This window comes from Chinchilla lanigera, unplaced genomic scaffold (assembly GCF_000276665.1).
Source record: "Chinchilla lanigera isolate Chin_1 unplaced genomic scaffold, ChiLan1.0 scaffold00087, whole genome shotgun sequence".
NCBI lineage: Eukaryota > Metazoa > Chordata > Mammalia > Rodentia > Chinchillidae > Chinchilla > Chinchilla lanigera.
Genome location: NW_004955488.1, coordinates 7,969,988 through 7,997,022, shown reverse-complemented (window position 1 = coordinate 7,997,022; position 27,035 = coordinate 7,969,988). Strand labels below are relative to the sequence as shown.

General features: G+C 37.9%; 1 pseudogene; it reads right to left on the bottom strand.

Moving 5' to 3' along the window:
- Positions 1-568: 568 nt before the first annotated feature.
- The window catches only part of LOC102003880, a 54,665-nt pseudogene continuing 28,198 nt past the window's right edge, over positions 569-27,035 (bottom strand).

Here is a 27,035-nt window from a genome sequence, read left to right as displayed (position 1 = left end):
TTTTTTTTCAAATCTGCACACGGCATTTTGTGGGTCGATGGTTAGCCGTTAGCTGTTTGCTAGGAGGACACCAACTGAACTCTAAATTATTCTAGTAAAGTTAAGGCCAGGTGATGGGGAACCGTGGGTCGGTCTCACCTCTTCACTGATGTACAAGAGGACTAAAAATGTCAAACAGTTACTTAAGAAGAGAGAAACTGCAAGAGCCCTTAGACCCCAGAGCAGCTTCTAATTTTAATCTGAACCTCATACAAGGAGCTCAGGGCAGTTTGGCAGACTGCAGTCAGACTTCTAAAATGCAGTTTGCACTCAGGCTTGACAGCTGGTCTAATGCAGTGAGCCAGTACTTTGCAAAGGATTGATGGGAGGCTGACACTTTCTTTTCTCAAGTAGGGCTTGTCCTTTGAGTAATTTTTGGATTCCCAAGCACCAGTCTCCTGTGCCCGCTCCATTTTCCAGGGGCTCATCTCAGAGTAAATTCTTGTTTATATTTTGCGGCTGAGTAGCTTTTGTCTCTAGGCTGGACCTCAGAATGTTTTAGGAGACTGCATTCTGGTGGCTTGGATTAAACACCTCCTGTGTGTTACGAAGCTACAAGAGATGAGTCAGATGCTTGCTTTGTCTTTAAGGATTTAATAATCTAGTTATGGAATCTGGAAAATCAGTGTAGAACATCTCCGCTGAAGTCCGTACAGCTGTGGTCTTCCAGGATATGTGAACGTAACTTGCAAAGATCTTTTTATTTGAATTGTCTTGTTTTCCAAATGAGGCCCAGAGAGGTTGAACAAAATGGTCAGCTGATGCACCTAGGTACAAAGCACAGACAAGACCCAGGACTTCTAGTACTAGGTTAGTGGTGATCTGGCTATAGCATGCTTCTTTTTCCAGACCAACTATTAACCTAGTCAGTTTAATGAGAGTACATTTTGTAATATATGTGAAGTAATTCAATGCTTGTCTGAAATATTAGCTTCTCAGCTGGTTATTTTGGATATTTTCTAACCACAAATGAAATGAATTTTGATAACATTACAAATACCATGAAATATATATGAACTTCATATGAAAAATATAAATTAATACCTATGGAGTATAGTGAACTCATCACACTTTCTCACACTTCTAGAAGTGTTTACCATTAAGGTGATATCCTATATTAGTTACTTTTCTCATTGCTGGGACAGAGTACCCAGCACCCAACGTTAAAAGGGAAAAGGTTTCTTTAGCTCACAGTTGGCAGAGCTTTCAGTCTATAATCAACTGGCTCTAAGGCAGGCATCAAACAGGAGAAGTTCATGGTGGCAGAAGAGAGCAAAAGCAACAAGCAAGGGACCTTAACAGTGTCTTTTTCTCCCTTTGACTACAAAAAGCATTATCCAGGCTACTTAGGGCGGGTAGCACTCACACCCTTAAGCCTAGTGCCCTTGATCCTAGCACTGCACCATGAATCAATCCCATTGTCACACAGTCTAAATCCAGCTGCCTCTGAAAAAGCCCCATCTATGACCACATGAGGCTTTGAGGGGAAATCTAGACCCTAAACCATACCATAATCCTTTCCAGAGTTGTCCCGAATACTAGGCCAAGCATCTTACTAGTTCATTATGATGACAATTTAGTATGTTTTCTGAGCATAGCTTTATGTGTAACATATTATATATACTTACCAAAATTTATTAGAGTTTTCTATTATACACATTCATCCATCCATCTCTCCATCCATCCTTCTATCCATCTCTGTCATGTTTGGTAAATTTTTGCACATAGACTTGTGTGAGGGTGCCCTAATTTTAAAAAGTTGTTTTTCTTTAATGTATATCAAGACACTTTAGTTTTACAATTACTTGAACAAGTATGTAAAGTTAATATAGCAAATTCTATCTCTATCTAAATTGAACAGGTCTGCATACAACATACTTGTTACTGACCAACCAGCATTTATTCTTCTAAATAAATGTCTTGGTTACTTTTCTCTCGTTGGTGGGACAAAATACCTGATGCCCAAAATTAAGGAAGGAAAAGTTTATTTCGCTTACAGTTTGTGGAGGTTTCAGTCCATACTTGGCAGATTACAAGGCAGAGTGGCACATGGCAGAGGGCTACAGCTCATGGCGGCAGAACACAGCAAAAGCCAGAATACACACAAGGGAGGAAATGGCCAGAAGCACCCTCTTTCTCTCCCTCACATATGCAAACTATCCACCCCAGGGCAGGTACAGCTCTCACACCCATAATCAATCAAACTCCAAAAGCCTGCCCCATGACCACATGAGGCTTTGGGGGGACACCCAGACACAAACCATAACAGCTGGCTCTAAAGCTCTGAGTGAAACTTCTTTGTACATTTAATCTATTATAGTAAACAATATGATTTAGAGTCTGACCATGGGGTAAAAGTGTCAGCACCTATTAGTGCTGTTGACCGCATTTGAATTTCATCTGCAAAACAGGGATAGTAAGGACTACCAGTCAGTTGTCTTAAGGGAGAAGATAGATAACGCCTCAAGTGACTAGCTCTCTGCTCATTACAGAGAAGACATTCCGCAAAGGTTATCTAGTACCATCATCCTGAAATGTCCTAAATCCTTTCAGTTTATGTAACAAAACTCTCATCAGAATGAGACTTTCATGGCATAGTGCATTGACTACAAAAAGCATTGTTCATAAATGTGAAATTAAATCACTAGAATTTTAACTACTTGAAGGTTAGTTCCTTCACCATCAGTGTCAGATGTTATGAATATCCATGGGTTGTTACTTATTTATAGTTTTAGTTCTATTTTTCTTGGGTCAGTTGCTCCTTCTATGCAACTATGTCTACCTGCATTTATATACCATATGTAGCTATTACATATACATCAGCATTGTTTTAGGGAATACCTAGGGTATCTGCAATACAATGGCAGTTGTGAGTTATTTTCATGTAAAAGAAAATATTTTCAAAATTAATAAAATTGTATTTTTGCATTTTGATTTAAATTTATAAAGTCACACACCAACTTTATTTTTTTACAGAACAAATACAATGTGTAAGTAGAATGGCAATCCCAAGAGATGGTACCTGTGATAAAATCAGCAAAAAGAAAACGGGAGTGGCTATCTGCTTTACAGAAGCCACTTGTCCATTTTTTCTTAATGTTGATTCCAAGACACCACATCTGAGTTTCTATGAGCACCTTAAACTCCTCTGAAATGTTACAGACTTTTCCCCACAGTCAGTTTTTCAGTTTATCTGGAATCCCGGCCATCTGAACATCCACAAGGTGAGCCGCTGCTGACCTTCAGCAGTTTTAACCTAGTGTCCGCTGCTTCAGGTTAATTTCCTTCCAAAGTTGATGGTGCTATTTTTCTATGTGGCTGGTTCTTTTCAAAGCATGCTCAGGCCCGTTGTGTCTGCCTTTGCATTAAATTTGTCCTGAGCCATCACTATTGGAGAAATACTTTATAATGATAATCTTCATACCATTTCTTATTAATATCTGCTGCATGCTTGTTATACTAAGTGATGACTTCAGCTAAGCTTCATAATATGATTACAGACAGGATATTGAATAATTAAACTATGTATATGGATTTGTAGTTTAGTTGCACTGCCTATGCATGGATAATAAGAAAATAAGATTCATTTCTATACTAGTGTATCCATTAAAAGTAAAGTCAACTCCTTCATTTGGAAACACCAGCTCATTAAAGCAAATATTTCCTTAATTTGCTTTACTTCCATTAAAACCTGCTATTAATAGTTTATAAATCTCTAACCCCAGTTAAATTCTATCATTTCTGTTTTGAACTACTACTATATTTCAATTGACTTTTGTGAAAATCTGAAAGGAGATTATAGCCTCTCAAAACAAATGCAAAAATTCCAACACAGAATAATTTTAGGAATGGAATATTTTAGGAAGAGGATGGCTGAACATCGTCTTAGGAGTCTGCCTCCCATGTAGGGATGTTTGATGCCTTGGCTGTGCATGGACAGTGCGTGCGCTGAGGCAGAAACCTTGTAGAGAGAACATCATTGTAAAATACTTCAGAAACACCTTTGTGTAATGACTATCATGCACAGCAGCCTTTGTTCATTGTGGGAAACTCAAAACAAGTCAGCATTTCATTGGCACATATGTGATCATTAGATGTGATTTCATTGTACTTGTATGTACTTGGAGCCAAGTATGTTTCTGTTACACTTGATTTTGCTGACCATTGTTGAATGACTTAGTAACTCAAGAATCAAAAGTCTGTAAGACATATATGCTCTGATGGTTTGTCACATCTTGTCAACTTTTAATTTTATTCTTATCCAAAAAGATATCTTTTATGTTTTGGAAATAAATTTATGCAAAATATGTCATATAAAAACCTATCATTTTGTTCTGAAACCCTGTATCATTCTATTGTTTTTTCTTTGTTTTGTTTTTGTCTATGTTGTTGGTATTTTGCTATTGTTCTTTTTTATTATTCTTTTTCAAATAAAAAAATTATGCAGAGACAACTTTAGTAAACTTTGCTGAACGCAATTCTTTTTAATTATTTTGACCATTTTGTAACAATGGAAAACTTTACTAATATCAACTCTGTCTTTCGCAGTTAACCCCCACCTTCTGACTTGATTTCAAAATGATAGATGAGAATATTGTTCGTATGTCAAGACCAGTTGATCCAATCGTGGGTTATAGAAAAGCAGTGATCCTCACAAGTAAGTTTTGAGATATTGGGGATTCAGCACACAGGTGTCAAAAAAGATACGTTCATGCCCTCTTCCCCTTCATTTCATCTGGAAGGAGCCAAGATTTGGCAAGCCTGAGGGATTTGGTTGAAGTCACCAGATATTTGGTGGATGCAGGTTTATAGAATTCCAGTTTAGTATGCAGTATTATATTTCTGTAGTGGTGAGCTTTATTAAAATTTTTGGCCGGGTGTGGTGGCACACACCTGTAACCCCAGCACTTGGGAGGCTGAGGCAGGGGGATGGTTGTGAGTTTGAGACCAACCTGGGCTACAAAGTCAGGTCAAGTCCAGACTGAACTGCATATCGAGACCCTGTCTCAAAAAGACCAAAAAAAAAAAAAAAAAAAATTTTTTTTGGCTGCACTGAGCTGTTACTAAAAATGTACTTCTAATTTTTTTAATCCTGCTCTTCAATTTTATTAAGTAGAATTCACAGCTTTTGACAACCTTCTTGAATTATTTTAATTTAATTTTGTTTTATTTTCTGTTCTGTTCTGTTTTGAGTCAGAGTCTCACTATATAGTTCAGGCTAGCCTTGAACTCACTAGGTAGCCCAGGCCAGCCTCAATTTCACAGCAATCCTCCTGCCTCAGCCCCCGCCAAGTGCTGGGATTACAGCTATGTGCTACTACACTGTGCTGTGTTTATATTTTCAATACTTCAATGAAATGAATCGTTATGTCTTACTCTGTGCTACACATTTTACTGCTCAGAAAACATTATTCTGTGGCAATTGTGACAATGATGGAAGAAAAAAGTTTGCTTTGGCTAGGTGGATTCTGTATGTCCTAGGGTAAGCTCTTAGAAAGTAAACCAGACCAGGCCACTAAACCAACAAACCAAACCAGTTTTGGTTGTTTTCAAGCATTTATCTTTGGTGTTAATGATGCTGCCCAAGCATGGAGAAAAAATTTTTGTTTATTAACTATCTTGGTTACTTTTTTCTCGCTGCTGGGACAAAATACCTGATGCCCAAAATTAAGGAAGGAAAGGTTTATTTCACTTACAGTTCGTGGAAGTTTCAGCCCGTACTTGGCAAACTATAAGGCAGAGTGGCACGTGGCAGCCACAGCTAAGCAACAACTAACTTACACCGGGGCGTAATGGGGGAGGAATGCCCCAAGCACTCTTTTCCTGTCCCTTACATATGCAAACTATCCACTCCCAGGTGGGTGCAGCTCTCACACCCATATTCAAACTCTAATAGCCTGCCCCAGGGCCACAGGAGGCTTTCGGGGGACACACAGACATAAACCATAACATTAACTTTTAGTTCTAAAATGCACTAGAAAATTAACCATTCCAACTGGGCAAGTGGTATCAGGTCTTCATTGACTGACAGTAGAGATGGATGATTTTGGTAGAACCTGTCGCTAGAGCTGTGTACTTACCTTTTAAGTGCTGATTTATCAGAGAACCTTAAAAAATGAACTAACTTCAGTGGGGGTCAAGAATTTACATTTTTCTCTTTAAGTATTTTTTCCTGCTGCATATGTGGCCTGCTCCCCTTGTCAGTACATCTGGACTTCCTTGGTGGGTATCCCCAGTCCAAGGAGATGATTGGAATAAATTACAAGGCTATATTGATGAGTTATGAAAGAGTTCAATGGTTCATCATTTAGCCTACCACTATAAGGTAAGTGAGCACCGTGTAAACTATACTTTTAATCCTAGACATAATAGAGTTTTCTCTAATGATGCCATTGATGCCTCTTTAAAGGCTCTAGTAGGACTCTTATTAAATAAAAGTAAAGGTCCTGTCCTGAGGGCCAACAACCATAGATGTCAAGATGGCATTTTCAGATATGGGATGATTATCTATGTTAACCCCCGCTATAAGACATCTTAAAGGCCTCCTTATGTTGGGAACAGAAAAATCATTCCTATTCTCATTGGCCTAACTCTACTAACTACTTGGGTTGGATACTTCCTGAACAATGTATACACAGAATAATTTTACAGGCTGAAGATTGGTTTGCAACAAACTGTTTTAGTCACCCCAGAATTAGATGGGAAGCCCCCAGTGGCACTCATTGGTCGTGTGGAACCAACCTGTGGCCCTGGCTATCCCCTGGATGGGTAGGAAGATGCACCCTGGGGTTTGCATGGTTACAAAGCAGAAGTATTAAAGGTATTGACAAACCTGCAAACTTGCCCCACCTGTAGCATCAGCGGTCTAGAAGCAGTTTCACTGGTATTAGCACTTGACCTCTATCTTTATCCCTTCTCTGGGATTAAAAGATGTCATGCAACATATCAAGGCCGTAACTAACTATACTCAGTGGGCCTTAAGGGACATTGCAGCTGGTCTGTCTCTCCTGAATGAAGAAGTAAAATTAATAAGGCAAGCCATCCTCCAAATTTGGATGGCAACAGACATTCTAATGGCAGCATAAGGGGGTACTTGTGCGATTATAAAAGCTGAATGTTGTGTGTACATTCCTAATCCTTCTGCTAATATCTCCGTAGCTATTCAAGGTATTAGAGGACAGGTTAATGACATGTCAGACTCTGAAATTCCCTGGACCTTCTCCTTATGCGCTTTATGGAAAACCATTACTGGCTCCCCCTGGTAGAAAACTTTGTTGGCTGTATTCTTAATTATCTTGTTGATTTTATTATTTAGTCCATGCATACTTAATTGTTTCTGTGGGCTTCTCTTCTCCAGATGTAAAGCTGTATATTTACCCAAGACAAGAATACCTGGCATCTACTGAGGGCCTTTACACAGACCCTTTGTGGAGTATCTCCGGCTGCCAATCACAACTATGACCCTCTTCAACTGAAGTAGCCTGATCGGTCTTTGACCCTTGCCCCCTCACATCAGTTAGGGATACTTCTTCAGAGGGGGTAATATTATGGATAGCTAAACTAGGTAGAAATATTGTAGGCAGTTAGACAGGGCTGGGCTCAGGAGGTCAATGTAGAAGACAACTGTAGCTGGAGGCAAGTTCACTAAAGGTCAGGCTTCAAGAATAAGAAGAACTACTCACTCATGTACTTCCGCTAGGATGAACAGCAGCAATTGATATTCTGAGTAGGCATCACTCACCTTGGGGTGGAGGACCAAACCCCCTTAACCCACCCCTTCCAGAAAAGTCCTTGTCTGCCCATGTGCACTTGCTATGTGACTTGTTTCACCATTTGATCCCCATTTAACCAATATTACCCTAGTGACTATACTTATATATTTATTGCTTGACCATAGTTTTGTCCCACCTCACACCCATCCTACGATTTGCTATGGGGTCAACATTACCTATGACTATACTTGTAATCTTGTTGATTGATGATAGTTTTGTCCCACCTTAAGACTTCCTCACCTCATGGCTTTGCTCAATAAAGCACCCTTGAAAAGCAGGGCTGGCGGGCAACCCCCTTTCCAGGCCCCCTTCTAACCCTCTCAGACAGAAGCTTCCTATCTCTCAATAAATTCTTCCTATTCTTAAAAAAATCTTTTCTTCTCAAATATATTTTCAATTAAGTAATTAATTTACTCCAAAGCAGAAAAGCAGTTCAAATAAGATCTCTCCAGTATTCAGATAGGAGGAATTACTAGCTCTCAACACTCACAAATCTGGAACTGGGTGTACCTGATGAAGCAAGCCCTCAATGTTCTCATGTCTGTCTTCTGGGGTAGTGGTAGGTTTTTGTGTGAATCAAGAGGACTTCTCGCTATCCTGTTACACATGCTACCTCTTCTAATTATGTTTCAATGAACATTTAATGTAGTTGAAAATATTTACAGGCAGTTAGTCCTTGGGAACTACAGTGTTTTAGAGTTGAACTGAAAATTAACAATGTACAAGTACATTGGCATTATATAAGTAAACAGTATACTGAACCTTCAAATACTTGATACCTAGTTACATCAATTCACAGGACTATGGCTATCCATTAGGGTATGCACCTGTTTGAGCATGGAAGATACATTATTTCCACACAAGATGTTTCTCACTAGGGGTTAATTTTAACCTATTAGGTTTGTTTTCCTTGATTTGAGTTCTATCTCTTTACTCTCTTGTGAAGTATGATGGAAAATTAATTGTTTTATCTCATAAAAATTTTCTTATCTATGTTAGTCTTTAGAAACAATGAGATATTTTTGGCTTGATAGTCTTTAAAAGAAAACTGAGCCTTCAAAAGTATTGACTATGACTATAACAAGCAAAAGCAATGCCTGTTCATTTATTGAATTTCTAATCTTCAAAGTCTTTGTTGTGGAACTGTTAAAAATAAGGTTTTGATTACCTGCAAGTGTATATATATATATATTTTTAGATTTTGAGTACATCTGAGAATTACAATATATTGCCTTATATTATACTTAAAAATGTTTTGTGGTGTTCATATTTTTCTATATTTCCAGATAGTCCCATTAAAGAATTTACCCTTGCAGCTAGTACAACTGAAATTTTATTATCAGGCCTTATAACTGAAACAGAGTATGTGGTAACAGTAGCTTCAAATGATATTAAAGAAAAAAGTGTACCAATTGTAGGCCAACTAAGAAGTAAGTACATAAAATATATTCAAGTATTTTTATATTTTTTCTTTTGCAAAAGATTTTTTCCAACTTCAGATTTAATATACTATTATACACTTAATTTACACCAGAATGAATGATTCTCTCTATGATCCTACTTATTAGTGAATATGAGTAATTCATTCCCAGCTTATAGCTCAGCATATTTTAGTGACACAAAATGGGTCACAGAACTTGTTTAGTCATGTGACACATACAGCCAGCTCACTGAACTCTATCACATCAGAGGAGAATGACAACTGTATCCAAGTTGACAGATAAAGCAGATGCACTCAAAGCTAAGCTGGGGTTATGAGGGTAATGAATGAACATTGGGAGTTTTGGCATGTTTCAAAGACAACCAGATATGTTGAAAGAGCCAGGACCTTCTTGTATGCAGTTGGTGCATGATCATCTGTCTTGACTTTCAGAAGAGCATGAATATTACTTCCCAATCATAGAAGACTCCTGAACTGGGGAGAAATGGATTTTCCACTCATTTGTGAATAAGCCAGGCCAGTTGACTTTGTGCTAGAAGATCAACTGCCTGAGATAGCAAATGACAGTGATGTTACAAGTATGTTTGAGACAATGTCAAATCTCCATACTTTCTGGATTAAAGTCAAAGTGGAATATCTTGAGATTGCCACAAAAGCACTCAAATGCCTCCTTCTGTTTCCTACCTTTGTGAAGAAGGATTTTCTACAGTGACAGCAACTGAAAATGAGATGTGAAATGGACTAGGCTACACATTCCAGGTATCACTGTTTCCCATTGCTCCTAGATGGGCTATCCAACTGTAGGGTGAAAAGCTTAGGGCCCCCACTGATTTTGCATTATGGTACAATGTATAGTAATTTCATTAGGTATTATAATGTAATACTGTAATAATACAAATAAAGTTCACAATGCTCTTACAACTTGAATCATCCCAAAGCATTCCCCTCCCAATGACCAGCTCCCCCACATCTATGGAAAAATTGTCAATTGTCTTCCACAAAACTCATCCTTGGTGCCCAAAAGGTTGGGAACCACTTAGTTAAGAGGTGCATTCTTGGGTTTAAGATAGGCACAGGTCTATTTAATGGTGCACTCTTCTGAAGTGTCTTACTATCTAGATTTTGATTTAAACAAAGTATTGCAACAGTTTTCTTTGCAAGAAGTGTACTTTGGTGGAACGCATAGAGAGGAAAGGGGAAGAGGGCTGCAGGGAGAGGAGGTATAATTAAAATATGATATACATATGTAGAGATAGCACAGTGAAGCCCATTAGTATAATTAATATAAGTTAATATTTATAGTAAAAAGAAAGACAGATATATTGATATATAATAAACTTTCTGGTTTTTTTTTTTGGTTGTTGTTGATGTTTGTTTTTTTAGTGCCAGGAATTGAACTCATGACCTCATGCTTGCCAGAAAGGCACTGTACCACTGAGTTAAATCCCTGGCCCCTGGACTTTCTTTCTTCTAATAGACCACTCATGTGGCATGGTTATAAAAGCCAATATTGGGGCTGGGGATTTAGCTCAGCGGCAAAAGCGCCTGCCTGGCAAGCGCAAGGTCGTGAGTTCGGTTCCCGGTACCGGAGAAAAACCAAAAAAAAAAAAAAAAAAGCCAATATTGTGTTCTGGGTTGATGGTTCCTACAGCATTGAGAAAGCAAATTTTGTTAAAGTTCAAGCCTTCTTGGAAGTTCCCACAAAATGTTCTGAGATTTCACCAAATAAGGTAGAGATAAGCTTTCTTCAGTATGGCAGGGATCCTCATACTGAGTTCACGTTGAAATAATTTACCAAAGTAGAAGATATAATTAAAGCAATAAATACCTTCCTCTCAAATGAGGATCTACAAACACTGGCAAAACAATGACTTATGTCAGAGAGAAGATATTTGTGCCTAACAAGGTTTTGAGAAGCACCATACCAAAGGTTGTGATTCTCATCATGGACAGGAAATAATCAGATGCTTTCAGATTTTTTATATCATTTGTGCTATTTCCCGCTTTTTCGTTGACTCCAATCAATCTTATGTTATTCATCTTTGGATCATCAAGTAGCTTCTGGATTGTGGTCCCTCGCTATTTTTAAGAAATCTTTCTTTTCATGATCACTAACCAAAAGCCAGTCTTCTATATCTGAGATTCTGTCCTCACATGGGCTCCTTCTGCTGCAGGTACTTTACATGGAATTTTTAATCTCCTGGATATCTGCTTGAATGTGTTTTATGGTTTCCATTTCTTTCCTATGTTGGAGATTCACAGTTTCCATCATTTTCCTAAGATCCTCTTTTTTTAAAAAATCTGTATCTGCTCTAGAGTCACTAAGAATATTTTTCATTGTGGACACCATCTCTGTAGTTATCTGAGATATTATTTCTGATTTCATTTTTTCGAGAGCACCATTTATTTCTTTTGTTGTCACCACTTCAGAGAGACAAGATGGGTGGCTTTCAGATTATTCCACCACATTGCCCCTTGGGTTTGCCTTTGGTGAACTGGATGCCTGGGGTTACATCATGTTTAAGTGTCTTCACATTTTCTTTTTTTTTTCTTGTTTAATTCCTGGGGTGATGCTTGTAAATTGCCTATGGTGAGTGGCTTTATTTCTAGTATTTAGAACACTTAGGAAATCACTACTTCACAAAGATGTCTTCCAGATGTAACTGGTTTTGAGGGTTTTGAGTCTGTTGCAAGATCCTTCCTCTTCAATTTGCTAGCAATGAGAAGTTGCTGCCTGCTTGGCCCAGCCCCTGGTTCATTGGCACTGGCCCACAGTATTTTCTATGACCTTTAGGCAATCTCAGTCTTAGTATATCAGCAAAAACAGTTGGTTAGCACCATTATGTCATTTTGGCTAAAGCAGTACCATCAGCAATAACAATAGCATCAAACACAGCCTAGAAAATGACAAACTGAGGTAACCATTAATTTGTCACCTTTAACCATATAAACCAGATTTGTGGCTATCTAACAAAATTTAAAATAAATCAGAAAGTTGTATGCCATAAATATTCCCTCAATATCGCAATTTTACCCTCAAGGGAGAAAATGTAAAAGGGGGAAAAATAGAGAAATAGAGGAAGAGGAAGAGGAAGATATCAGAATGAAAGCTGGAGGGCAAAGGAGGATCATGCAAACTTTGGAAAACCAGTGCAGAAGACAGGAGAGAAAGAAAGAAGGAAAAAATAAAAGGAAGACTATAACAATCACAAATAAACTAGAAATCACATTCATACTCATGTAAAAAAAGTTCAAACAATGAAGAAAAAATAAACAAGAAAAGAGAGAGAGAAATATTGAGAAAATGTCCACTTCCAGGTTTGTCTCTGGTAGACAACTTGTGGAGAAAGAATCCAGATCTGTTAATTTATCCCAGCCAGCCACCAGTAGTTTTATGGCTGGTAGTGGATAATCTGAGCAAGCCTGAACCTTTATTTCCCATGAAGTTCAGGCTGGTTTCTGGCTGTGAGGCTAGGACCATACCCATTTAGTCTGTAGCCAACATCAACCTCCTATGGGCTTGAATTCAGCTGGGAGCTGCTAACTGGCTCCAGCAGTTGTGAATTCTGAGCTCAGTTGTCCCTTTTCCAAGATAGCTCCCAGCTAATCACCCTCTCCCATGGGACACTGGAACCGACAGCACTCACCACCACCTAGTGCAGCCTTCCACATCCACTGTTCCCTTCCACAAACAATGGGCTCCTGAAATGAGTAGACCCTTCTCAGATGCAGAAATAGAAATGGCAAATAAATACATGTGAAGATGTTCAACATCACTGGTCATTTGAGAAATGCAAATTAAAACAACACTCAGATTCCATCTCACTCCAGAAAGAATGGGTATTATCAAGAAATCAACCAACAACAAATGCTGGAGGGACTATGGAGAAAATAAGAAATGATGGTGGGGTTTGGGGGAAAAAGAACCCTTTTCCCCTATTGCTGGAAGTGTAGATTGGCACAACCACTAAGGAAATCAGTGTAGAGATTCCTGAAAAAAGTAGGACTATAGGTCCCATTTGATCCAGGTATTCCCCTTTTTGATGTCTTGCTGAAAGATTTAAAGGCATAATACCACAGATATATATGCACATCCATGTTTATAGCAGTACAGTTTATAATAGCTAAATCTGGGAAACAGCCCAAATAATAATTAACCAATAAATGGATAAAGAAGATGTGTCTTCTTTTATACTATGGAGTACTACTTTGCCACAAAGAAGAATAAACTTGAGCCATTTCTAGATAAATGGATGCATCTTGAGACCATACTCCTAAGTGAAATAAATTGGACACACATGTTCAAATACTGCATTGTTTCGCTAGTGTGAGAAATTGAAAGTGTAAATTAACATCAAAATGTATAATATATATCAGGAAATAGGAGGAACATATTCAAATGGGAAGTGGAACGGGCAGAGAGGGACAAGAAAGAAGAATAGAAAGAAAAAATGGAGATAAAGTTTTTATAAATAACGAAGGGAAGAGGGGTTGAAGGGAGTGGAGGGGAATGGGAAAAAAAGAAGCAGCAAGATATATCATGTGACGAATTCCCTATGATGAATGTTATCATTATGTGATTCTAAAATGTACCTATAAAATACATTTTTAAAAAATCTGTGTAAAAATGTTAGTAATTTGTCATTTTGGCAATATTGGCTCTGCCCCAGAACAGGGGGGATCTTTCTATTTTCTGATGTCTTCTTTTTCACAGTGCTGTAGTTTTCATTGTAGAAGACTTTTACTTCTTTGGTTGGCTTAGCTACCAAGTATTTCATTTTTCTTGATGTTATTCTGAATGGAATTTTTTTCCTAATTTCTTTCTCAGTGAGGTCATTATTGGCGTACAGGAACACTATTGATTTTCTCATCCTGCTACATTGGTGAATTTTGTAATTAATTCTAGGGGTCTGTTAGTAGGTTTTTTGAGGTCTTCTATATACAGGATAATGCTTTTGCAAATAATGAAAATTTGACTTCTTCATTTCCTATCTATAGCCCTTTATATCTTTTTCTTTCCGAATTGCTCTGGCTACTGTCTTGATTATGTTAAACAGTAGTGGTGATAGTGGAGATTCTTGTCTTGTTCTTGATCTTAGAGGTAAAGCTTTCCTATTTTCCCCACTTAATCTAATGCTGACAGCAGGATTGTCATAAATGGCTTTTGTTAGATTGAGATAAGGTCTTTCCATACCTATTTTCTTCAGGGATTTTTTTCATTGTGAATGGATGTTGGATTTTGTTAAAGTCTTTTTCTGCATGTATTGAGATGATGATTTTTTTTATCCTTGCTTTTATTTATGTGATGTATTAAATTTATTTATTTGCATATGTTGAACCACTTTCAGAGACAGATCAAGTAAACAAAAAATCAACTAAGAAATACCTGAACCACACCTTTGAACAAATGGCCTTACTAGCTGTCTACAGTATTCTACCTTACCAAAACAGAGCGTGCGTTCTTCTCAGGAGCACATATAAACTTCTCTGAAATTGACCACATAATAGTCCACAAAGCCTGCTTAAATAAATACAAAATAATTGAAATCGTCTCCATGTATATTATGAGAACTTTGTGCATTGAAACTAGAAATCAGTCAGAGAAGAAATCACAGAAAATAAACACCTGGAAACTTAATAACACACTTTTTTTAATAACTGGGAATCAAACTCAGGACCTTGCTCTTGCCAGGCAGGTGCTGTGCTGCTGAGCTATATCCCCTGGCAATAACACACTTTTGAACACTTAGTAGATCACAAAAGAAATCAAGAAAGAAATTAAATAATTCTAGAAATCAAACAACAATGACTGTACAATGCAGCAGAACCTATGTACTAGTCCTAAGAGGAGTCAATGCTTATATTGGAAAAACAGAGGAAGGTCATATAGAAAAACAGAACAAGCTAATTGTGAGCTTCAAGATACTTAAAAAGCAACAATCCAAGTCAAAATCTAGTTTAAGAATGGAAATTATGAAGATCAAATTAGAAATTATAAAGAATCAATGATTTGAAGATGTGGGTTTTTTGAAGGAACAAACAAAATAGATAGACCACCAGCCAAATTTCCAAAAGAAGGACAGAAAAGACTCATGTCAGTGCAATTAGCAATGAAAAAGATTAAATCACAATGGACATCTCTGAAATCCAGAAGATTATAACTACAATGAAACATTGTATTCCAATAAACTGGAAAATCTTGAAGAAATGAACAGGTTCCTAGACACATATGGATAACCAAAACTGAACGAAGAAAACATGAAAACCCTAAACAATCCAATCATAAGTAATGAAATTGAAGTCCTAATGAAAAAACCCACCACTAAGAAAACCACAGGACCTTATGGATTCACTGCTGAATTCTACAAGACCTTCAGTAAGGTTATAACACCAACACTCCTAAAACTCTTTAATGAAAGTGAAAGAGAAGAGTGATTCCAAGCTCATTCTTGGAAACCAGCATTGATCTGTTTTCCAAACCAGACAAGGACCCAATTTAAAAAAAAATCTATAGATCAATCTCCTTAATGAACATAGGTGCAGAAATCCTTAATAAGATATTGGCAAATAAAATGGAGGAAATCATCAAAAGGATCACACATGACCAAAAGTTTCTTTTTTCTTTTTTTTTTTTTTTTTTGGTTTTTCTCCCGTACCGGAAACCGAACTCATGACGTTGCGCTTGCCAGGCAGGCGTTTTGCTGCTGAGCTAAATCCCCAGCCCCCCAAAAGTTTCTTTTTAAAAAATTTAATAAATATTTATTATGATCTACAGCCATCCCTTAACTGTTTCCTGATATATATATATAGTTTGTTTTTTGAAATGCAAATGATGATCAGAAAATCCCATTCTGAAAGAGACTGGTTAGCATTAGCACTATAGGAAGTCATAGTGGCTGTAGTATTTTAGGCTAGAGAATTACAAAGGCAGAGTTTATTACTGTTTCAGATCCAAACTTTAAAGCATACACCATTAGGTTTGATTTACACTATTTTCTCCCCCTATTGTTATTTTTAAAGTTGATAAGCTGTATGTAATGCCTAAAACTGCTATTCATGTAAGTGATTTTAAGTCGATAGAAAATTTAAGTAATCACCATTGTATAGTGGGAGAAAAACCTGTATGAACCTCTGCATGAATAATAATCATTTTTATTTGGAGAAATACCATAAATGAATAAAAATTTTGGAGTGTTGTTTTTGGTGATGGAAAGCATGACTTTTCAGGGTTTCCTTTGTTTTGGTTGCTATAGCAACCCATCAGCGTCCTAAACATAAATTGCTTCCTATTGAATGACCAGGCCAACTCAGCTGTTTGACTTGCTCTTGACAAGCAAGGCAGTTAGCACAGCCCAGGAGCTCTGCGTGATGTTAAGTAACACAGGCCCTGTGTTTGCCTACATTTACTGCTGTTTTTCTACTTGAAAAATCACACATTCTGGGTAAAACAACACGCATGTTGCCAGGGAATGTTAGCATTGTGGCTGAACAACAATTCATAGTTCCTTCCCTGTGAGAGAAAAATATCTGAATCGAATTGGAGAGGTAGTAATCATGGAAAAGATCGTTCTTGCTTTACAGGCTCTGAAGTTGAACAATTTTTGTTAAGCGGTTTATAAGAACTGGCCATTATTGAGTTAATTTATCAACAGTGAACGTTTTTCTTTGGAATGGTGGTTCTAATTCATTGGTTGTAAGTCAAGTATATTTCCACATGAATGTTATCCAGAAGTAGGCCTTCTGTATTCTGCTGTGGAAATTTGGATGGTTTCGGAGCTGAGTGCTAGAGGAAAATACAGACTGATCTGGAGGAGAGTTTACATTAAAATTTCAATTTCACTTCTCCTTCTGAAAGTGGTACGTGAAATTGAGTGAAAGCTGGCTGGAACAATCTATAAGGTGAAGTGGTTTTATCTTATGATGATTAATTTTTCAGTTATCATCACTGACTAATTTGTATTATAATTATATTTGGATTTTTCTAGTATTTTGTTTCAGTTTTACAGGTCTGGAGAGCATTAAAAGAGTTATTTAAAATCCACGAGGAGATGTGTGTAGCCATCTGAGCTCTTTCTTTTTAAGTACACACGTATAGTACATAATATTCACATTCTTTGTGAGGAGCTGGTACATGTACATAACACATCTCAATTTCTGGTTTCATCCCTATCCCTTCTCTCTTTTCCCCCTCCGTCTCTAGTCCCTTTGTTTTAAACTCAGAAACGTCCTTGTGAATATATTTTTGCTTCAACCACAATTCTCTTCCTACTATTTTTGTCACATGGAAACAATTGGCTTGTTTGAGACTTGAACATCCGTTGTCATGGAAACAAACAATATCACACATTTACTTCTGTGGCAAGGAGGGAGACAACTGCTAAAAAGCACAACCTTCAGGAAAAGCAGAAATTAATCTTTATAAGTTATCCCAATGCTAATTTGGAAGATAATCCCCACTTTCTAATGTTGTCTTATAATTTTTTGAAATTCATTAATGCAGTATTTAGCTTATTTAAATTCAAGGTCACTTTCAAGTAAGGTCATTTCACAGCAACCATTCCTAACTGCAAGTCCTAATATTTAGAGGAGGAGAGAAATGAAAAAGATTAAATCACAATGGACATCTGTGAAATCCAGAGATGGAAAATTGAAGTATATCGGGCAAAATGTACTGCACTTTCAAAACTTATAGACTAGCTGTTGGCATGTCAGTTATCAAAGGAAATAAAAACCAACCAAACAAACAAAAAATTCAATTACTGAACCAAACCAAAGAAACAAATAACTTGAAATTGCAGTTTTATATGCTTTCAAGTACTGAAAATATATACAAAATATAGGGCTGTTTAAGTAGGAAATAACAGCTAAAGAAGATTTTCAAATGATAATTACCTCAAATAGTTGGGAGGAAAAGGCAATATGTTCTTGAAAAATAAGTATTCTTTTGTCTTTCTCTTTTTCCTAACTTGGTAGATAAAACCTAGGGCCTCACAAATACTAGGCAAGCACTCTACCATTGAGGTATGTTTCCAGCAGAAATAAGTGTTCTTGGTTTTAGTAAAATACATAGCTAATTTCCTTCCAGAGATGAGATATCCTGTCAATAGAGTTAATTATGATAGATTAGAACTTTCTATTTAGGCTTGAACTCTGGTGGAATGTCCAGCTCCTGTTTTATTTATTTTTATCTCTAAATTTAACCATATATGGCAGGTTTTTGTCTGCTAACATTTCTTCTGCATTCATCCTCATTTGTGTGCTGAAATTTCTTTAAGTGTAAATAGTTTAAAATATTCATTTTTACTCTTTCAGTCAAGTAAAATAGTGGTCTTCAAAATTTTTTATATATTATTTGAATAAGATACAACAAAAATCTTAAATATCATCTGCATAAACATTCAAAAACTACCGGCAAAATACATGCTGAGGAAGCAGATAGTTTCATAGTTATGTCATACTGTGGCCCAAACCCCAGAAAAAGTAGCCAATATAAAGTGATTTGTATATTTATCTTTTACAGTATGGAAAATGAAGGTTTTATTGGAAGGCACCTATGCCTCTGATTAATTTGCAGTTTTCATATTTTTTTCCATTTGGGTTGCATTCTTTAAAGAAAGAGCCAAAATTTCATAGAAGACACTTTTGATCAGCAAGAACAAGTGGTGTGTTTCATTTTGATGACTAATTGCTTTTACGTTTCCAGAACTGGTGGTTTTTAGTTTCATTAGCATTAAACAATGTAGAAAGTTTTCACTTCTACTTTTTTAGTTGCATAAGAAAATAAAAGTGTCTCCAGAAATGGTTGATGGAATTAAGATTTGCAAGTGATGTAGGGTTGTTGTAGTTATTGTGAATTATATCTAAAGACAGCTTATTTGAGAGGAAAAGATTTTGTGTGGTAAAGAAATAAAGATATTTATGATCACTGGACTCTGTCATAAGGTTCGCATTCTTTTCTTTGGAAAAAATTGGAAAATGCATATCCCTTCAAGTTTAGATGTCACCCTTGTGCTGGAGGATCTTGTATTCTGATTGGGGCTATCCTGGCAAGGCTTATTGCTAAGAATCAAATATAATTCTGAAGTTTTATTTCATCCACCTGTTCCACTGGTAGAACAGGACATGAGGCTCAGAAAGAGGAAATGAGCAAGTTCAGACAAGTCCAGTTTAGCAGTCACTCTCCCACCACTAGGACGCAATACTCAACACCCTCAAATTAAAGGATAAGAGATTTAATTTGGCTTATGGTTTCAGGCAATTCAGTCCATGGTACACTGGCTCCAACACAAGAACATCATGGTGGAAGGGCATGGTGGAGCAAGGTGTTCATTGGCTGGAAAGCAGAAGAGGGGAACACTGGCAGAGGAAGGGATCAGGGACAGTATATACTACCCAAGGGCATACCTTCTTAGCCTTCCCAGATATAGCCAGAACTGTGTTTTACTAATAATCCCCTAGGTGGTGTCCAATCCAGTCAAGTCAACACACTTAAGCTTAAACCACCTCATCCAGTCTGAGTTCAGGAAGTTGTCTATCCAGATGAATGAATATTTAAATATGTAGCAGAGATTTTAAAATGATTCTGTAGAGGACAGTGAATCTTACCATATCATTTTAGATAGAATAATTTTAGAAAAGGCCTAAAAATGTGTCCTGAGAAACTTCCCGGGTAAACTGTAAATTTTGCCCAGGAATGTCTCTCCAGATAAGGAACATCCAGGCCTAGAAAACCATCTGTGACCTGCCTGGGTTGTTTCACTCCTTCTCTGGCCCTAGATAAACATTGTAACCATAAAGGAAATATATTGTTATCAAAAAAGGGGACATACAGAGCATAATGGGAGAAACATCTATCATGGCTAGACGTGTGACTGGAATGTAACCTGGGTCCCATGAAATAAGACGAAAACCATACGGCCACCTGAGTCAGTGATGTAACATCCCAATCTGTAACCATGGAAACCCAAAGCATATTTAAGAGTGGAACAAAGATTAGCAGAGCGCCAATGGGTCCCAACTTGTTAGTTGGGGATGGACAGTGGCTGACCTAAAATTCGGTAAATTCTATTTGCTCTAAGTAGACTCAGGCTTCTGTGGAATTCAGCTTGCTTTGCTGTTACAATTTCCCTTTAATTTCTGTTCTAGAACTCTATTTGCCTCAAAACTAAGTCACTGAAGACAGCGCTGACACATCAACTGGGGCTTATTAAATGTCTGTTCCAGTGATGGTTTGTGGTTACTGGGTCTCTGGGAAATTACTTTATGGTGATATTGACACTAAAAGAGAAGTCTCCCTAGATAACTTATTCATACTGTAATAAAAAATCTGAAGCTAGACACCAAGTACAAAATTTCAGTTTTTGCACCTTGCAGCAGTGGAAAAGACAAGATCTGACTGTAGATGCCAGATGAATGTAAGTAACACCACAGGTGTGTTTGGGTGTGTGTGTGGGCCATCATGTACGACCATGGGCTCCAATGACATCCAGATTAAATGACTGAATATTTTCCTTCATGTACTAAATGAAGATGGAACAGTTATGATTTATAAAGAATGTAGTTTACATTCAGATTAGGTTAATATATAAAAATACATGATTTTTTGAGACACTGAATCCCTTTCAGTTATCTCTAGTGGTCTTTTCTTTTCAAGTTGGTGTTATGAGCAACTAGGTAGCATATCCAACTAGTAAAAAAAAATGAGGGCCCTTGGAGACAGATTTCAGGCATATTTATAGTTGTTTTTTCTTGGTCAAGTTACTTAACTTTCCTTGGATCTTAGTTTCCTACTCTGTAGAATGTAGATAATAAATCTTGTCCTTTAGAGTTGCCCTGAAGATTAAATGAAAAAACACACAAACCACCACAGTTAGTGCCTCATCACTTAGAAATGTTTTATAAATAATAAGTGACTAATAAGATTGTGATTTTCATGTAACAAGGCTAATCCTAAATTAATCCTCTTTATTACTTGTTATGGTTTGGGTCTTATTTTTGCAAGGGAACACAATGTAATACAGGACACCTACTTTATATGATTATTTATAATAGTTACCCAAAGAACGTTATACAAGAGTGCAGGAAATCTGTCCACACACTATTGACCAGGAATCCAGCTGAGGATCTGAATCCTGCAATAATGTCCTGCATGAGTCCAGCTGAATACCCAGAGCCCATAACAATGCCTCCCACGAATCCAACTGGCGGCCCAGAACCCATAATATCTCACGCAGGCCTGTTTCATGGATCTGCACTGGAAAGGCCCAAAGGTCAGTGGTGAAATCTAGAAAGTCTGTGCCAGCAGGATGAACGATCTGTGCTAGCAGGCTGAGGGATCTGCATTGGAGCCAGGAAGCGACGCTCAGAAGAATCAGAGCTCCCCTGAAGTATACCAAAGCTATCCTCAGCAACAGTGAGGTCCTGAGCTCCTCAGATGATCAGGATGGCTGAGTTCCCATCAGGAAAGCACGCACAGCAAGCTTTTCCAGGAAACTGGTAGTGCACCATCTTCCCCTCCAGAGCCAGGAAGTGATGCTCAAAGTGAGGACCAGAGCTCCCCCAAAGTGAACCATAGTTATTCTCAGTGACACGGAGGTTCTGAGCTTTTCTTCTGATGAAAACAGCCAATTTCATCAGGAAACCCAGCATGACAAGGTCCTCCAAAAGAACCAGCAGCTTCTTACAGCTTCTACCAGCTCCCAACAGTCTTTCTCTGCTCCCAACAGCCTAACTTCTCCTTCTCCAGTTCTGCCTCTTATGCTGCTGGCAACAATCCCCAGGAGGGCCTCCCATACCTTGCACCATGCTTACTCAGTTCAGCTGGAGGTTATAAGCTGACCACAAGTTATCAATCCACTACATTACTATTATATTTAGTAAGGTTAAATCAAAAGCCCCCTCAATTTTCTGGTGGCTGAAGTATACTTCTGTGCGATTAATATTGATTTTTGTGATAATTATGACTGATCTGTCATTTACCATCACAGGGGTGGTGAAGGATGGGTGAAGATTTCTTGATTATCTTTGCGAAAAAGCTGTTGGTCTGAGTGATAAGAATGTATGAATCCATACAGGATCAGTGGTTGTGACAATCAGACCACTTTGGTGGGTTATGTTGGTAAACAGGGAACGCTGTGCGTGTGCGGGTAGGGAAGGGGTCGTGGGGAATCTTGGTACCTTCTGCTCAATTTTGCTAGGGACCTAAAACTGTTCTAAAGATAAATTCATTTGGAACAAACCCAGACAAAATCTAACCACACAAAAAAATCATTTGTTAAGTATGGGCATTTCTAAGCATTTGTAGGAAAAACCTTTGTTCCTTTTCTTTTGAGAGGATTTTAGGAAAAGGGAAAAGAAATGGAGCACTCTTGTATTTCTTTCTAGTAGAAAGAAATAGAAGATCGTGGTGATTTTCCTGGGAAAGAAAGAAAAGGGGAAAGGTAGTGAAGATTTTCTGTTAAATGACACATTCTGATTCAAATTGTCCTTTATTAAAATCTGTCGGTCTGAGTTATCAGAGGAATTCCTATTCTTCTTATGATTGTTAGGTTTGGTTGGATAGGTTTAAGTTTAAATATGCTTAAATTAACCAGCTTTCAGAAAAAATCAATCTCCTTTAAGATATTTAAATATGTGAAGAGGCTTATTTCTCAGATAATGATAGACTGGCTTTCATGAAAGTAAATAAAATCTTGTGTCTGGAGCATATTGACTGATATAGTTTAAGAATTGGGCTGAAATTTATTCTCTATGTCTGATGGAAATTAATTTAAGAGGAATCACATTGTAAACTTAGGCCCAATATGACACACATAGTTAAATTTATTTGTAAAAATAAAGATAAAATTCTTATGACTCAGAGCTTATAAAACTCTACTTCGAGGATTTCAAAAAAAAATTCTCCCCCATTGTAATTTTTTTTTTCAAAACTGTCTTAGCCTTAAGGTAATTATTGTGGTTGAAAATTTTCACGAGAGACAAGTTTTAGCAAAAAGTGAATATGTTAGCAGAAACTGTAAAATAAGCTTTCATGTCTTAGAAGAAGAGCCTCAGAACTTTTCAGTATTTTGGGGGCTAATGTACTGATGTAAATGTTAATGAACAGAAAAGCCTCTTTTGCACCAGAAGCTAACTTGGAAGAAAAGAAATGTTCTGTTGTTAGTGTATGAAAACTGCTCAAATGTCTAAGGACATAAGAGAAGACACCAATCCTCCTCTATTCTGTCTTGTTGCCGTGTTGTACTTTGCTCTCTGTGCGGGAAGCAAAGCTCTGCAGAGAGGACTTGTAGATCCGTGAAGAGATCTGGCATTTCTCTGGGAGCTGAATCCAGAGGTATGATAGCTAGGAAGTCCCAGGCCAGGCTTGTATAGTTTCACGGGCACCTCCAAGGGGACATCTTAGACACGTCTTTAGGATTACTTTCACCTGGAACTCAGGGATATGGTTCGAACATGTTGATGCAGTGAAAATCATGAATTAGGATTAGGCGCCAGGAAGGGAGGCTGCCTGTCGGGTCTCTTCAGGGCAGCTGTGTCAGCAGTGGTACAGGAGATATTTGACAATATTAGAGTGACTTCAACTCCAGGCCACAAAGTACATCTCAGTTCTTCTGATTTATAAGAAGGAAGGCTGAGGCAGGAATTAGGACCATCAGGTACAAAATAATAACATTTTGTGGGTGGAGGAGAGGAAAGTATATAATGTTTTAAAAGGATAATATGTGTACTTTCATTTGTGTTTAAAGTTGAATCTGTAATATCTTAAATTATAATTATTAGATAAGATGCCTCATTAGCATATTATTTTGCCATTCTAGTTCCTGGTTAAATGATTCTACTCATTAATAGTCTAATGCTAATCTAACTTTGATTGTGAGAATTATTTACACTTGAGTAGTACCCTGTTACTAGGATTTTTATTCAACATAATATCCTGTACCATCAGACTTAACATTGCTTATAAATATACCTTTTTAGAGGCTAATAATAGAAAACTCCTAAATCTTAGTCTTATGGATATTTTAAAATCTTTTACAGCTTCTGTAAGTTAAAATATTTTACAGCTTCTATTACAGCTTCTCTAAGTCTTCCAGAAAGCTCAAAACATCTGATCCAACTATACCAAGCTTCCCAGTGACGTGGGAGCCTGCCCCAGGAGAAGAGAAGGGCTACGGGGTCACCTTCCACCCTGTGGAGATGACAAAAACCTCGGAAGGAAGTTAGTCCTTGGACCACAAGATGACACAGTTGTTTTGGAAGAACTTAGGTAGGAAATGTCTGTGCTTGTTAAAAGATTTAATGGCTTATGCAAATCAGCAGCCCTCACAGCAATAGTCAGGTATACGTCTGTTTGTCAGCAGAGTACTTTAAAATCAACTGAATCTATATTTTAAGTGCTTGGTGCTCCTACAGCCAGTAACAGGATTTAGGCCTGGGCAAAATGTGTGTAATGTTTTAATGATTTTTTAAATTATAAGTGATCAGGAATTACATTTTTCAATAGCACTGCTTTTTTTGTTTTGTCTTTTTGAGACAGGGTCTCACTATGCATTTCACACTGGTCTTGATCTTGCTTTGTAGCCCAGGCCTTGGACTTGCAATGATCCTCCTGCCTCAGCATCCTGAGTGCTGGGATTACAGGCATGTGTCACCATGCTAGACAATAGCACTGCTTTATAAAAAAAAAATCGATATCATGCAATTGCACCAAGTCTCCAGTCCTGTGGAAGTGCAGGTTCCTGTGGCAATTCGCGCTGAGGCCCCACGCGAGCCTCTCCCATGTGACACAGGAAGCCAGGGACTCCATGCTTGGTGCCGGCTGGCAGGGCAGCAGGGCTGGGGGAAGGTTCGCTTCCAGCTGTGTGCTGGAAAACAAGGGCGTCTGAGTTTGGACAGCACATTCATGGCAGTGGAAAGAGGAGACGACGGAGAAGCACCTCCTGGAATGTGTGTTCGACTAGGCATCCCATAATATTGAAGCTTCTATAAACGCTTGTCATCGCTTTCTCAGATAAGGGAGGGTGAGCTGGATTGCCCTTGCTTCCTGCCAGGCACTGCTCAAGAAGCCTTATATTACCATGTAAAGCGCAAGTCAATCATTTCTTTTTGCGTGGTACTGGGGGCCGAACCAGAGCTTCCTGGACACCAGGCAAGGCTCTGCACGGGGCTACATTCCAGCCCTTCAGGGGTGTGCGTAGAGCCCATTGCTCATAAGTGCCAAGTTCCCGACCCTTCTCTGACACACGGAACCTGTGACAGGGACCCTGTCATTGGCAGGAAGGCTAGACTACAGGCAGGGCTGTGGATCCTGGAGCACCCAGGGGTGCTGGGTGGTCATTTCCCTTGAGTCCTCACAGGGTAAATGCATGCTACAATGTGGCAGAAATTGTGTTTCTTCTCTTACAATGCTGTCTATTCTAAGGTCCTCTGCGTGAAAGTTTGCCTATTAAGGTGAGTGTTTCTAACAAAGCAAAACTGCCACCCACCCCTTTCGCTCATGGTCCATACAGATGATACACTCTACCGTTTCAGGGCAGGCACCACCTATAAAGGAAATGTTTTTGGAATGTTTGATGGAGGAGAAAGTTCACCTCTGGTTGGACAAGAAATGACAACCCTTTCTGACACAACTGTGATGCCTATTCTGTCCTCTGGTAAGGAACTGAACTACCTTCCCTGCGGGGCATTTAGCATTAGGCAACTTTCAAAGGTGAGCTTTTAGGTCATTATACAATGAGAAGTAGCTATTCAGTTTTTTTTTTTCCACTAAAATTTATTTATGTAATCTACTTATTCTGATATTTGAAAAAAAATTTCTCAAGATAGTCAACTGGACTTTTGATAATTGTTTTAGACTTTTCAGTATTCATTAGTTACATAGTACACATTAGAGTTTTTATAGATTAAAATATCTACAGTTTTCTAACATCTTCATTTTAGTGACTGAGTTGCAATTTTCTGTTGCTAAGGCAGTTATGTATCTTTACTTCAGTGGTTCACTTGGGCTAGGGATCCAGAGTCAAGTTATAGGAAAGGATGGACGGGCAGTCTTGGCATAAAAACAGCTAGTTTTCAACACTCTTACAGGTGGAAGTGGTGGAAAGAGTTTGCTTCTATGGTTTATATCATTTACTGAACTGTTAGACCTGAGCAGTGCGGGGGCTGACTGAGGAGGCTTGAGTTCTCGGGTCAGCGTCTGGCGTGCTCCATCTTGCCCTAGGCAGGATGAAGAGCACTGGTTAATTTTTTAAATCCATTTTTTTGTATCAGGTGTGACAGTGCAAGTAATTGGAAAATTCATCGCTGGTAACTAAAGCTCATAAAAATAAAAGGCCTTTTAAAAAGTTGGCTGTGAATAAAAAAATCAAAGAGTCAAATTGTGCTGCTTTGCACTGATGTTCGATTATTTTTCTTTATGGTAGTATGAACCGACTTGTATTTTCATTTTGTAGCTTCTACACTGAGGATATTGGGATTATTTTCTCTCTCCAAAGCACCCTCGCTTGCTTTGTATCATGTCTGAGCTTGCTGTTTCCAAAGCCCTCAATTTATTTCTTTGCATTCTTTCCTAAATTATGTTCTTTCTTTCTTGGTTCTTTAAATGTGCAAACTTTACTATCTGTAGTTCTCTGATTTTTATATTTAGCAGATGATAAAACTAAATAATAACTAAGTAATATAATAGTGCATCAAGTTTTAAAAATGTATCTATTTTATAAAGGTCTAATTTTAAGAGTCAAGTGTCTAATTCATCATAATAGTGTATATAAAATAGTCATCTGGGA